Below are 14,460 nucleotides of genomic sequence, written 5' to 3'. Positions count from 1 at the left end.
ATCGACGTGCACCCGGTGTGCAATAAGTGCTTGTCGCCGGACCACGACGAGGCCAAGTGTATGGCCTGCTCCAAGTTCCGGTCAAAGAAGACACTCAAGCTCCGCCGAGCTGCGCGACTGCAGGCCCAGCGATCGGCACCCCCTCCGGCAGTCATCTTCGACACGGAGGATGTCGGCGACGACACTACAGGATATCACGGAGTCTAACCCGGCGTCGGAGGTCGAGGAAGGCTACGACGCGGAAGACGAGGAATTCGATGATGTCGTTGAGGAGGTAGGGGACGACGACGGGGCCCTTGCCACCGTAGAGGATAGCTCGGAAGAGGAGCTTCCTCAAGCTGACTCTGGGGCCAGCCACCATTCTAAGGCCCAGGCCGAGGGCTCGCCTTCGGGCCTTACCCAAAACCTTGATTCCCGTCCCACGGCTCCGCCGCCCGGCCCGGCCACGGACATTGATACGGCACCACTCACGGTACAGAAACCGAAAGTGAAACCATCGGTTTCGACCCCAGAAGTATCGAAACCGAAAGCGCAAGTCGCGCTGGTCGGGTCGAAGACTTCGGAGGCCTCAGCGCCGAAGAAATCCAAGATGGCCGTCTACCTCAAGGGCCACGCCTAAATGGCCGACCCGAAGACTACAGTCTCGAAGCCGAAGGTTAAACCGGCCGACGCGGCTGCATCGGCGCCGAAGATGGTCGACGCACTTAAGAGTCGCCTCGATTCCAAGAAGGCCGCCGACCAGAAGAAGGCCACTCTTGATACGAAGAAGCGGCAGGACGACCCCAAGTCTCTCGCTGCCCTGCTCCCACTCGGCAAGGCCAAGGGGGCAACTGCGTCGGCTCCGAAGACTGCGTCATTGGCCACCATCCCAAAACCAGCTTCAGACGACTCTCTCGAGCCGGTGCGTCCCTCCGCCTCCTTCACTAAAAAGGTCACGGAGTCCCTTCAACGTATTAGGGAGGGGTCCGCAGCGGTCGAGCCGACGGACCCTGTGCCGCCCAAGCCTCTTCAAAAGCCGGCAAAGACAACAACGCCGATTCTGTTCACGTTGCCGCCGAAGACGGCGCCGAAGGCTTTCAGCGCGAAACCTGGGACAGGAGTGCCCGTGAAGACATCTTTGACGCCGAAGGCATCGTTAGTGGTTCCAAGCCCACGGCACCAACCGCTGGCAGAAGAGGAGCGTCGAGAAGTGATCATCGACGCCAACACAGGCAAGCTCTCTCTCCTTAAAAGAAAGATCACCCCTGAACCACAATTGGAACATTTTCAAATTCCACTTAAGAAAAAAATGGACTCTGCTGGTGCTGTGGAACCTGTATCACCACAAGCACATGAACTTTCACCCACTCATTCTAATGTGGAGGAGGGTGATGGCGACAACGAGGATGAGTATACCTATCCAGTCTACTCAGACCCAGAAGATGTAACTGAGCCATGGTCTGCTGGTGGCGATCCTGGGGACCCACATTCAGGGCAGGAGCCTCAGCTCTTTTCAGCCAAGACTTCCCCAACAGAAGACTCGGAAGCTTTCAATGCTCTAATTGAAAGGGCAGCAGCCAATCATGACGTCGATCTCCATGCTGACCCTGTAGACGTCGATTTTCTCTTTGACACCTTTTCAGTCGCTGAGAAAACTGTAAAGACTTTGCCAATGCTGAAAGGGGTGTTGAAACATGCGGCAGAAGTCTTCAAGGAGCCCACCCGAGCAAGAGTCATCAACCCACGTATCGACAAAAAGTACAAAGCAGCGCCCACTGATCCTACTTACATCAAAGGACAGTTGCCTCTGGATTCCCTGGTTGTCTCCAATGCACGCAAAAGAGCCAACTCACAAACTACGGGTGATGCTCCTCCCCCAGACAAGGAATCAAAAGTATTTGAGGTTTCGGGGAAAAGGGTGGCTGCGCAGGCAGCCAACATATGGCGCATATCCAACACACAGGCGCTACTGGCGCGTTATGACAGGGCACACTATGACACTCTAGAGACCCTTTTACAGCACTTACCCGATCAATATAAGGAGGCAGCAGAGATGTTGATACAGGAGGGGAAGCTTATCATCAATGCTTCAATTACGTGCACTCTGAATGTGGCTGACACCGCCTCGAGAGCAATTAACACTAGCGTTCTACTTCGTAGGCATGCGTGGCTCAGGATATCCGGTTTCAAACCAGACATTCAAACTACCATCTTGAATCAAACAGTCAACCCAGACCACCTGTTTGGCCCAGAGGTTGATACCACCCTAGAGAAGATGAAAAAGAACACCGACACTGCGAAGTCTATGGGTGCCTTGCAGTCCCAGCAGTTTCGGGTTGGTTCTTTTCGTCGCTCCAATAATAGAGGCACCTCAAGGGGTCAACAGTCACAGTCGACGCAATTCTACAAGAGCAACACCCAACCTTCCTATACCAACAAGGGTCGGGGTGGATACCGTAGCAACAACGTCAAAGGCAGAGGACTTGGAAATAACAGCTCCATGTCCTCCACCGCCAACAAGCAGTGACGCCTTGTCACTGCCCCCCGACCACGCAACATCGGTCGGGGGGAGACTCCAGCAGTTCCTGCCCGTGTGGAAGTCCATCACCACGGACAGGTGGGTCAGATCGCTTATCCAATACAGTTATTGTCTGGAGCTCACATCCACTCCACCCAACATACCCCCAAAGAGCCGTCCTATGTCCGGCGAGCACTTGCACTTGTTGCAGCAGGAAGTCAACGTCATGTTGCAAAAAGGAGCAATAGAGCTTGTGCCCCTGCAAGAAAGAGGTACAGGAGTTTACTCCCTGTACTTTCTGATCCCAAAGAAGGACGGATCCCTCAGGCCCATCCTAGACCTCAGACCTCTCAACTTTTACATTCTATCAGAACATTTCCATATGCTCACGCTGCAGCAGGTTCTCCCACTGCTTCAGCAAGGGGGCTTCCTAGCGACTCTGGACCTCAAGGATGCGTATTTCCACATTCCACTGCATCCTTCTCACAGAAAGTACCTCTGGTTCACCATTCAAAACCAGCACTACCAGTTCAAGGTTTTGCCTTTTGGGGTCACTACAGCGCCCAGGGTTTTCACAAAGTGCCTGGCGACGGTGGCGGCGCATCTAAGACGTCAAAACATCCACGTCTACCCCTATCTGGACGACTGGCTCATTCAGGCGAAGTCGGCCCACCTGTGCGCCGCCCACGTGTCCCACACCATTCACCTTCTGCACGATCTGGGGTTCTCACTAAATTACCCAAAATCCCATCTCCAGCCCGCCCACATACGGCAGTATCTGGGTGCGACCATAAACACTCTGGCGGCCACAGCACAGCCAAATTCAGTGAGAGTCGACAGCATTCAGTCGCTGATCCAAAGATTCAGACCTCAGCACTCGCTTCCAGCAAGAGTGTTCATGCAGTTGATAGGCATGATGGCCTCCTGCATCTCCATAGTCCCACACGTGAGGCTACATATGCGTCCGCTTCAGGAGTGCTTAGCACGTCAGTGGACTCAGGCTCACGGGCAGTTGAAAGACCTAGTGTTGGTGAGCGGTCGGGCATACAACTCTCTGCATTGGTGGAATCCACGAAACCTTTGCAAGGGCCGACCGTTTCAAGAGCCTGTGCCGCAGATTATCCTGACGACGGACGCTTCTCTCCAGGGATGGGGAGCGCATGTACTCCAATACACTGTGCAGGGACTATGGACACTACAGCAAAAGAAGATACACATCAATGTACTAGAACTGATGGCGATCTTCATGGCCTTAAAGGCATTCAAAGTACATCTGTGCAACAAGGTCGTGTTGATCTGGACGGACGGACAACATGACGGCCATGTACTACATTCAGAAACAGGGGGGCACTCACTCTCCGCAGCTGTCTCATCTGGCTCAGAGCATGTGGAAGTGGGCCATTCAGAGGAACATTTTCCTCATGGCAGAGCATCTCCCAGGCAAGGACAATCAGATGGCGGACCTGCTCAGCAGGCACAGCCACCAAATGCACGAGTGGGAGATACATCCATCAGTACTCCAACCGTACTTCCACAGGTGGGGTCATCCAGAGATAGACCTGTTCGCCACAAGGGAGAACGCAAAATGCCAAAGCTTCGCCGCCAGGTTCCCACACCCACAGTCGCAGGGCAATGCGATGTGGATGAACTGGTCAGGCAGATTTGCGTACGCTTTTCCCCCAGCAACTCTGATACTGCTGGTGGCACGCAAGCTCAGGCAGCACTCGATGACTCTCATCCTAGTTGCTCCAACGTGGGCTCGCCAACCATGGTACACCACGTTTCTGGAAATGTCCGTGGTGCCGCATCAAAGGCTACGTCTCACACCCAGCCTTCTGACGCAGAGCCATGGCGACATTCAGCACCCAGACCTGCAACAGCTCAACCTGGCGATCTGGCTCCTGAAGTCCTAGAGTTTGGCTACCTCAACCTTCCTCCCAATTGCATGGACATCATTCGGGAGGCTAGGAAGCCCACTACTAGAGCCTGTTATGCGGCGAAATGGAAGCGGTTTGTCATCTATTGCGCAAACCACAACATTGATCCACTAGATGCTTCTATTCAGAACATCATCTGTTACCTATTCCATCTATACAAGTGTAATCTGGCATATACTTCCATTCGCATTCACCTGTCTGCGATGGCCGCATACCTCCAAAATAGACAGCACCTTACACTTTTCAAGGTGCCTGCCATCAAAGCATTTCTGGAAGACCTCAAAAGTCATTCCGCCACGGACTCCACCAGCTCCTGAATGGAACCTCAATGTGGTTCTTACAAGACTGGTGGGTCCTCCCTTTGAGCCACTACATTCCTGCGAGGTTCAATTCTTGACATGGAAAGTGGCTTTCCTTGTAGCCATTACATCGCTACGGAGGGTTAGTGAACTGCAAGCCCTCACAATCCAAGAGCCTTTCTTCCAAGTTCATGCTAATAGGGTAGTGCTCCGCACAAACCCTAAATTTTTACCCAAGGTTGTGTCTCAGTTCCACATCAACCAAACCATTGAGTTGCCGGTTTTCTTTCAAAATCCAGAGTCACTGGCGGAGCGGATGCTCCACACTCTTGACGTTAAACGGGCCCTAATGTATTACGTTGATAGGACCAAGGATTTTAGGAAAACTAAACAACTTTTTGTTGCCTTTGCACCACATCGCAAAGGTAACCCTATTTCCAAGGCGGGTATTGCTAGGTGGATCGTGAAATGTATTCAAATCTGCTATGCAAAGGCAAAACGCACTCTTAGCATTCCACCAAGAGCTCACTCCACCAGAAAGTTGGGGGCCTCTATGGCTTTCCTTGGAAACATTCCCTTAGAGGACATATGTAGAGCAGCCACATGGTCTACCACACACACGTTTACCAAGCATTACTGTGTAGACGTGCACTCCAAACAGCAGGCAGCTGTAGGGCAGGCTGTTCTCAAGACACTTTTCCAAACTGCTGCAGCTGGCACGGGCGGCCGCCGCTAAGGGAGGGACTGCTATGTATTCTATGCACAGATATGAATTCAGCAGCCCACATGCCTCGAACTGCAAATGCTACTTACCAGTATGCATCTGTTCTTGGCATGTAGGGCTGCTGACATTCATATCGCCCGCCCTCCTCCCCGGCGCCTGTAGCAGCTGCAGTGTTCACATATAATTTCATGGCATGGTCATCATTCACTAAGTTTCACTCCATCTTGGCCACAATGGCTAAAAACAATCTGGGGATGGAGTCGATGCCCATGCGCACCAGGGGAGGAGCCACCTATCTCGTGATACTTCGAAGACTCTTCCAGGACAACAATGTGCAATCATCCGGACCCAACACTAGGCGGCGATCTATGCACAGATATGAATGTCAGCAGCCCTACATGCCAAGAACAGATGCATACTGGTAAGTAGCATTTGCAATCTTAAATATGCTTTGTTGTTTCCTGCCCTCTTGAAAATAACCTATGATCAAAAGTCTAACTTCTTCGACAGCCCGGAGGCAGCAAATGACTGGCTGGAATACACCCTCTTCTCTCACGCACTGGACAGTATCGATCAGAGGATTTTCAGTGTTAACAACATTGGATGAATTTTGAAAGAAATAAACAGTAAAAAATGGATAAATGAAGTTACCTTTTGTTCAAAGGAATGAAGCTGTGCGTCCGTCAAGGAGCGTAATGACGCTCCACTTTTGTTTAACATTGTTAAGTGGCCATGATGAAGGAAAGTAAGACATTGCTAATGTAAATGCATATTTTCTCTCGCTCCCTAGTTCCCCCTAATCTTTATTCACATCAAGGGTCCTTTCATGTTTGTAGCTCCGTCTTGGGTTAAGGTACTATGCAACGTACAGGAACCACCCCCCTGCAGTAAATGCACACAGTAACCGAATGGAAGCTCAGACTGTTTTACATAATGTTTGGACCAGCATAGTTCATGCGCTAGTCCTATTATTGGAGTTTTAGTTAAGATGGTTTTGTTGGGTTCCTGGCTCACCCCACACTGCACTATGCATGCCGCCTGTTGCATGAACTCGGGCACATTGCGCCTACAAGAAGTTATATATGGCTACACTGGGTAAATATAAGGCGATAACCTGAAATGTTAGAGGATGGGCTCAGTCCACAAGCGCCGTAGGATCCATGCACAACTAAATAGACGGAAAGCATAGATCGCCCTAATCCAAGAAACCCATCTCATGACTCCGAAGCAGTTAAACTATGCAAGAAATGGAGGGGCCAAATATTCACTACCTCATATTCCGCATTCGCAAGAGGGACACTTACAAGTATTAGACATGGGGTTCCGTTTGTGATTACTGAGCAGCGCACAGACAACCAAGGGAGATACGTGCTGATACATGGTACGCTAGATGGCATACGTATATTTATCAGCAGTATATATGCCCCAAATTACGACCAATGCAAATTTCTCACTAATCTGAACAGTGTTGGCGACTGGGTAGAGTTTCCATGGGTACTTGGTGGAGACTACAATTCCTTTCTAGATGTCTACCTGGACTGTTCCCACCCCCCATTCGGGGAGCCGCTTCAATTAAGCATGCAGTTTTCTCAGAACTGGGCAGAGGGCTGGGTGATAAAAGATGTATGGCGTCTCCAAAACCCTACCATCAGAGAATACTCCTTCTATTCCCCACCGCACCAACTAGGTTAGATAGAATATTCTGCTCCCTGCACGTCACACCTCAAACCTCCCAGACTACGTATCTCGGGAAAACTCTTTCTGATCATAATCCGCTTGAGATCACCAACGAGTGGGGGGAAATCCCTAGCTCTGTCCCTACTTGGAGGCTATGGCCAAAGATGCTGGAAGACGTGGTCCTCCGTCACAAGTTTGGCTCAACATCACAAATTATTTCAATGAAAATACTAACTGCCTCCTTTTGCCTCATAGAATGGGATGCGGGCCCGGCTATAGGGGCGACAGTGGGGGACCGCCAGGAGGTACATGAAAACGTACGACACTAGAGGCCTCTCTAAATGTACTTGAACAAGAAGCGAGTAAAGACCCCTCCAAACAAGCACACTTACAAGAAGGGCGAATACGACACGCTAAACTCCTTGAGCAACTCTGATCGATTGACTATCGGGCATACTCCCAACACAAACATGCAGAAGCTGTTAAGTCAGGTACCCTGCTAGCGCGATTGCTGCGAGAAACACCTCCCCCATCCCTATACATGAAGTGGCATTACTGGACGGCACCATGGTACACACTCAGGCATAAATGAATCTCCCATTCAGTAACTATTATGAGACACTGTACAGTGCCCCCACAGCTGCAATACCAGAGCAAATAGAGACATTCCTAGATGGTTTGACCTACCCCATATTAACGGTGGCCGTCGAGAAGGAATTGGGCACCCCATCACAAAGGCTGAAATCAATGAGGCTATCTGCAAGCTCCCATGTAATAAGACCCAGGGACTGGAAGGTCTGCCAGCAGAATTTTATTCTACCTTTGCAGATAAATTAACTCCACACCTCGAATGCCTGTACAGATCAGTTCACAAGGCCCATTCTCTTCCACTAACTACTATGCAAGCATTAGTCACCTCCCTCCCCAAGCAGAGCACAGATTCACAGGACATGTCGGGGTATCGCCTGCTCTCCCTATTGCCCACTGAATTCAAAATACTTAGCAAAATCGTGGCCTGCCGTCTTCTTCCTTATCTTCCAAAACTAATTCACATTGCTCAATGTGGTTTTGTCCCAGGCCGTAACACATCTCTTAACATCGGGCGTCTGCACTATGTCATGGAGGCTGCCTCTGAGATTTCCAGCAAGACTGAATGTATCTCCCTAGATTTACGACACGCGTTCAATGCCTTAAATTGGGAATACATGGTAGCAACCATGGATAGATTTGGCATCCCACTGGGCTACATGGAGTGGGTAAGGCGCCTACGGACCGGGTCCGTACTGGCTCCCACATATCCCACCCTTATCCAGTAGCAAGTTGTACGCAACAAGACTGACCCCTGTCACCACGGCTATTTGTATTAGTTCTAGAATTCCTGATCATTAAACTCCGGAGGGAAGCATAAAACCAGGGGTTCCAACTGGGAGAGACAGCACTTATAGTGTGGGCATATGCTGATGACCTCATATTCTATATAAACTACCTAACAGATGACCTAGAACCTATTCCAAATATATTCCACCAATTTGAATGCATCTCATGGCTGGCAATCAATGAAAAGAAATCACACGCATTCTTTATGCAGTATAGAGACGAACTGGAGCCCATCAAATTTGGACAACTCACTCTTAATTGCCCCCCAAACTTTCAAATACCTGGGCATACAGATTTACAGGACCCCTCAGGACCTTATAGAAGGAAACCTGATGAAAGCGATCAGATCGTTACGGGCCAAATCTCTTTTTGGACATCATTTCCCCTCTCGGTGATGGGTAGAATAGCCATCTCTAAGATGGTGGTGCTCCCACGATGATTGTATTTTTTTTGCGAATCTGCCTTTCCTGGTCCCCGCCATAGTCTTCCGAACACTAGATTCCCTCCTTTCGGATCTCATCTGGGGAAAGGGGCATAAAAGGGTAAGTCTGGCTAAAATGCAATTGAGGCCAGATGGAGGAGGACTAGGGGCCCCTGACTTTCGTGCATACTGTATGGCTAGTCCGCTACAATGGCTGTCATATTGGCTTGCTGGACGCAACTTACATGAAATCGGCTATACTCCACAAACATTGAATCGGGGCACGCTCCATACACTACTGCTGCCGGAGACTGGAATACCCCATTCATACCCCCTCTACTTAGAACAGCTCTACTATATTGGAGGAGGGCATTACAATATACCACCTAATAACCATTTACTTGGAATCCCCACTGCAACAAGACTATTCATTAGTTGCAGAATCTCACAGTGGGCACAAAAAGGGGTAACAACTGTAGGAGTGTGGTTTATAGACGGTATACTTGCAGATCATGAAAACCTCACCCACACACACTGAGTTTCCCAAGCACTTTTCATACTGCATGCCACCATCACTCACTACATTAAACAACGCTGGTCCCCGGACGGTAACGAGCCCTCTACCCATGAATTAATTTACGCTGTACACCTGATGGGAGAAGGACGCCATCTAATCAGATGGCTGTACAGGGGCACGAGGGCTCAAGTGGGGGCCTCACTTACACCCCTACCCGAAAATGGCCAAGAGATCTAACTGATAAGGACCTCCCTGCTGAAATTCCCCAAATAAGTGTCCCATAACACTAAATTCATACAGGGCATACCTTACCCCACATCGCCTTAATTGTGTATATCCTGAAGCACAAGTCGGCTGTCCTAGGTGTCAGACACTAGATACAGATACAATTCATATGTTATGGGCGTGCCCGCGCCTAGAGGGATTTTGGTTCATAATTGGACAATTGGTAAAGGAAACGACGGGCACCTCTGATTGGGACACAGTAGAGAGGTGTTTATTAAGGGTACACCGCCACCCGGTGAAACTGAAAATACAGTATCGATTTGCAGATATGGCTATTCTCATATCCAAATGTGCCATCACAATGAGATGGAAATCCACATTCCCCTCTACGCTACTCACCTGGCAAAAAGAGATGATCCACTGGGGTGAGGCAGAGAGTGCTATTATTAGAAGAGAGGAACTCAGAGGGTTACGTAAAACACCCATTTCTATGGAATGGGATCAGATGCTAGTAACACTAAAGGCCATCGATCCTTTCAAGCCCTCCAGTACCCAGAATATGCCATACCCCCCCCCCCTGCAGAGTAGGCAGAGGCTGAGCACGCACAGAACAACTCTATGCATTATGCCATCCAATAGAACAGGTGCTTGCAAACACAATCGCATAGGCGCGGCAATCCAAGGTATGGAACGCATAACTTTGACCCGTGCTACAATTCATGTGGGTGAGCCAGGAAGGAGGGGCGGGCAAAAGTGGGAACTTGGGTTTTGTTATACTTTATCTGTTTAGATCCCTACCTAGCGGATGCACTAAGAGATGTATCAATATAACAACTAGGACTAATGGTGGTCATAATGTAGATAACAGATGTCAACTGGCGCATATGCCAGAAATTCATAAAATAAAGATAATACAGGGTACACATCCAGATTCCTTGGTTAGCACTTTTCTCGGGGTGAAAGACTCTTATAATTTTGAGTCAGTAATCAATGACATTTACCCAAACTTGGCTAGAAAAGTATACCTCCAATGGCGGTACAGTACTCTTCCGCTAAGAGCATTCACAAGTAAATGGAAACAACAGACCCTGGAAAACTGCCCTGGTTGCAATGGAAGCCTGGAAGACGAACTGCACCTAGTCTTCTTTTGCCCTGCCTACATTGCGGCCAGAAGGTATTGGGTTATACCCTTATGTAAAAATCTAGGGTTTCGCAAATGCTCGGAGGCCTTTAGAATCCTTAAAACTGACTTATCTAAACCGATTGTGTTTGCAATGGCCACATTTTTAGAAGCAGTATGGCATAAGAGAATGCTCCTACTCCCAAGAGCATTGAATCCTTGATTGCTCTTCAAAGTTTCTGATATGCAGCTATATATAAGGTTTTAGATTTATCCGATCATTTTTTAACTGGAAATTATTAACATTTTAGATTGTTGTAAGGAATCATGGTTGGCTTGTGGGATTGTATATAGGAAAGTTGATGTTCCTTCTTCGTATTTATGTGCCTGTCGATTTTCTGATGAAATGTGTTTCTTTTTTTTTGTATCAATTTTATGTATATCTTTTATGGCAATTGCCGAAATAAAGATTAATAAAAAAGAAAAAAAAAAGGATAATATGGTCAATATGCAAACCCTACTGCAATAATGTGTACCATTGAATTAAAAAAAGGGGCTACGTTCTCGCAGACCAGGAACTCCAGCAATGTCCTTCCCACAGCATAGTGAAGTTATTTTTAACAGAAAAGGCATGTTCTAATAAAATTTGTAAATTTCTTGGAAGATATATTCAAATATCTCCATAATATGTAATTACATTTAAATCATTTGTACTGCTTAATATAAAAGCTGTTACTAAAGCTTTACAAATTAAAACAGTTCCAAGGGTGTTTGAAGAACAATCATAAAAAGGAGGATGCAGCAAAAGGATTTTTTTTCTACTGTTTGCAAGTGTACATTGTGCTATTGCATAGATGTTCCTACTCAGGCAGATTTTAACTTTTCTTGGGTATTACTGCTTAAGGTTCAGGAAGGAGCTGCATGGCAGATGCATGGTTGTATTCACCCAACAGTGCTTCTTTGTTTAAATATGAACTTGTAGAGTTTTTGCATCTTGTTTCCCAATCTGGGGCCAAATATACAAACAAACTGGTCCCAATAAGTTGCTGTACATTGTTGCTGAAAAACATTAATACATGTATAACATTGTTTATTGCAAATAATGCATATCTTACACCCCCCTTGTATTTTCGAGACCCTGAACCCATTTTTCGTACATTAGGCTCCTTATGCTGACATCTGTGCCCAGATTCACTAATATTTAAGGCAAGGCAGTGCAGCAATTAAACTAAAATATGGCAAATGTTTTCTTTCCATCAGCACAAGCACACTCTGAGCCGCCCCGCAACAACACACACCCTTGCGCCATAGTGCAAGGGTTCTGTGCTCTCTAAAGCATAGGTTTTAGGCCCAGATGTTTCTGACTTTGCATATGAGCTGTACAATGCAGTATACAAGCAAAGTTGGAAACATAAGGAGAAATTAGAACATTTCTCCTTGTTACACCTGTAACAAGGCATAGCTTTTTGGCACATATCCCTGTCTATCAATGTTAGTAGATCAGGATTTGTGTTAAAACCCATAGGTGGCTGCATGGGAACACCCATGTACCACCCATGGAATACACTCTTGACACAAGTAGCGAAAAGTAGATCATAGGGCAACTTCTTATTTATTATGCACATATCAGTAATGCTTTAAAATTTAGTATCAAACTGTATGACATCTTAAAACTCTGATATGCCAACAAGATCTGTATTGTGCTCAATACAATTATTATGTATCCAATTTCTGAGCGCCTTCTTGAAACAATAACAGAGCAGACCACTTACTGAGAAACGCTGGTGCTTCAAGGACCAGGCAGTGGCTGGTTCCCATATCTGGAAATAACCCTGGTTTCCTAACAAACACAGGGTTTGTGGTCTCTACTCTTCTCCAGTAACAGGTTCCATCTTCCAGGTATGAGACGGTGTTGCGGTTAAAGTGGGCCTGACAACCTTCCCTTGCCCAACGGCACCAATTCTTAATAACTTTGAGTTCACCCTGATCGGTTTCAGCGCTGGCAAGAGGTGGGACTGTAAACAGATTGGCTACCTGTTCAACCTCCAGGGGATAATTCCTTTTGATCAACTCAAGGCACACTATGGATTGGAGGAAGTGGATCACATCCAATACCTCCAGGTTTGCCATTGGGTACTGCAGCCTTCTATCCGGCCATTGCAGAAAGGCCCATGACACCCTTCCAAATACGGTTAATTTTGAAGAACAACGATAGGGGAATAATTACTAAATTATACGTAGGCTGTCCGGTTTTAGGTTTAAACCTATATTACCTGATAAAACCCCACCGGAAGGGAAAAGGCCCTCACCAGTGTAAACATATAAACACTGAAAGAAAACCTGCACAACCACAAACTAAATGCCATCTAAAGAATGGAAAAGGAGAGTGAAATAATCATTTGCATTTCTTCCTGAAGGGGCCAATACACTGCAACTTTGTTATATAAGGTGCAAGTAAGAAAGACTGAGCTAACATTCTGCTTGAGTTTTGTTGTTTAGGGATGTCACTAAAATATTGTTTCTGCGTCCTTTTTTTAGTTTATTATTTTATTTACTGTAGAGAAACAGGAAACATTAAAATCATATTAGATTTTTTGGCTATGTTTAGTCTTTCACTGAGTGGAAAAATGTAGGTTCCATAAGAATCTTTCCCAATATGTACCATCACATTTACCCACAGAGAAAGGGTAAAAACCCTTGATACATCAGCCCTCATTTCTAGTGAGTCAGTATTGATAGTAGGTGAATTGCTAAACACCCCAGGCTTTAAACAATGCACGGTATAGTGAGAGGTATATGTGAAAAGAGTGCAGTTACAAAGCATATAGGATACTGGTGAAAACATGACACCAGACTTTTGGAAAACATGGAACACAGTGTCACTTGGAATGCTGCTGCAAAAAGTTCTTACCAAGTTCAACAAGGATTGGAGTGATTTTGTTTGTATGTGCAGTGATTCAGTTACGTATATGAAAAAGTTGTGTGATGACCTGTCAAAATCGATACCTGAGCTGAAGCACTTCCCTGTAAGAGATCCTTGCCACTTGTTAGATGGTATGCTGAAAACATCTTTACAACCTTCAGAGTTAATGAAGAATGCAATTGACTTTTTAGTCCATTCTTGTGCACTGTTTTGTTATGCGTGGAAATTAAAATATTTCTCGCTTTGTGTGGCATCAAAGAAAGAGTCATCCCAACTGTGTCAGTTAGCTCGTGGTTCTCGGTCATAAAGGCCATGAATGCTATATTAGCCATGTGGCAAGCGTTTACAGAACATTAGCTGAGTGATGATGGCAAAGGCAAGAAATGTGAGGATCTTTGGTCACATACTGATAGTGATTTGAAAAAAATGTACACTGTACTGCATTCTTAGATTTTTACAGGAAAGCATCACTGCTGTAGAGGACATAATAAAAACTAGAGTCTGAAAACACCATTGTCTACCAAGTGTTCAGCATATTTGGTGTAGTTGTGAAACATCTCATCAAGAGTAGGCTGGGCGACTTTTAGTGACTTTGGCACTGCAACATGTTCCATGTTATAGCGCTTGCCACTTGGTAAGCAAAGAAATGTTGAGGAGCAATTCGGGAACTTTTATTTTACAATGTATGAGAAATGGCCCTTCACCAACCATGGCATTTGAAGTCAGTGAAGCCTCACTGTGGT

The sequence above is a fragment of the Lissotriton vulgaris genome, chromosome 8 (assembly GCF_964263255.1).
Source record: "Lissotriton vulgaris chromosome 8, aLisVul1.2, whole genome shotgun sequence".
NCBI classification, from domain to species: domain Eukaryota; kingdom Metazoa; phylum Chordata; class Amphibia; order Caudata; family Salamandridae; genus Lissotriton; species Lissotriton vulgaris.
This window is presented reverse-complemented; position numbering follows the sequence as displayed.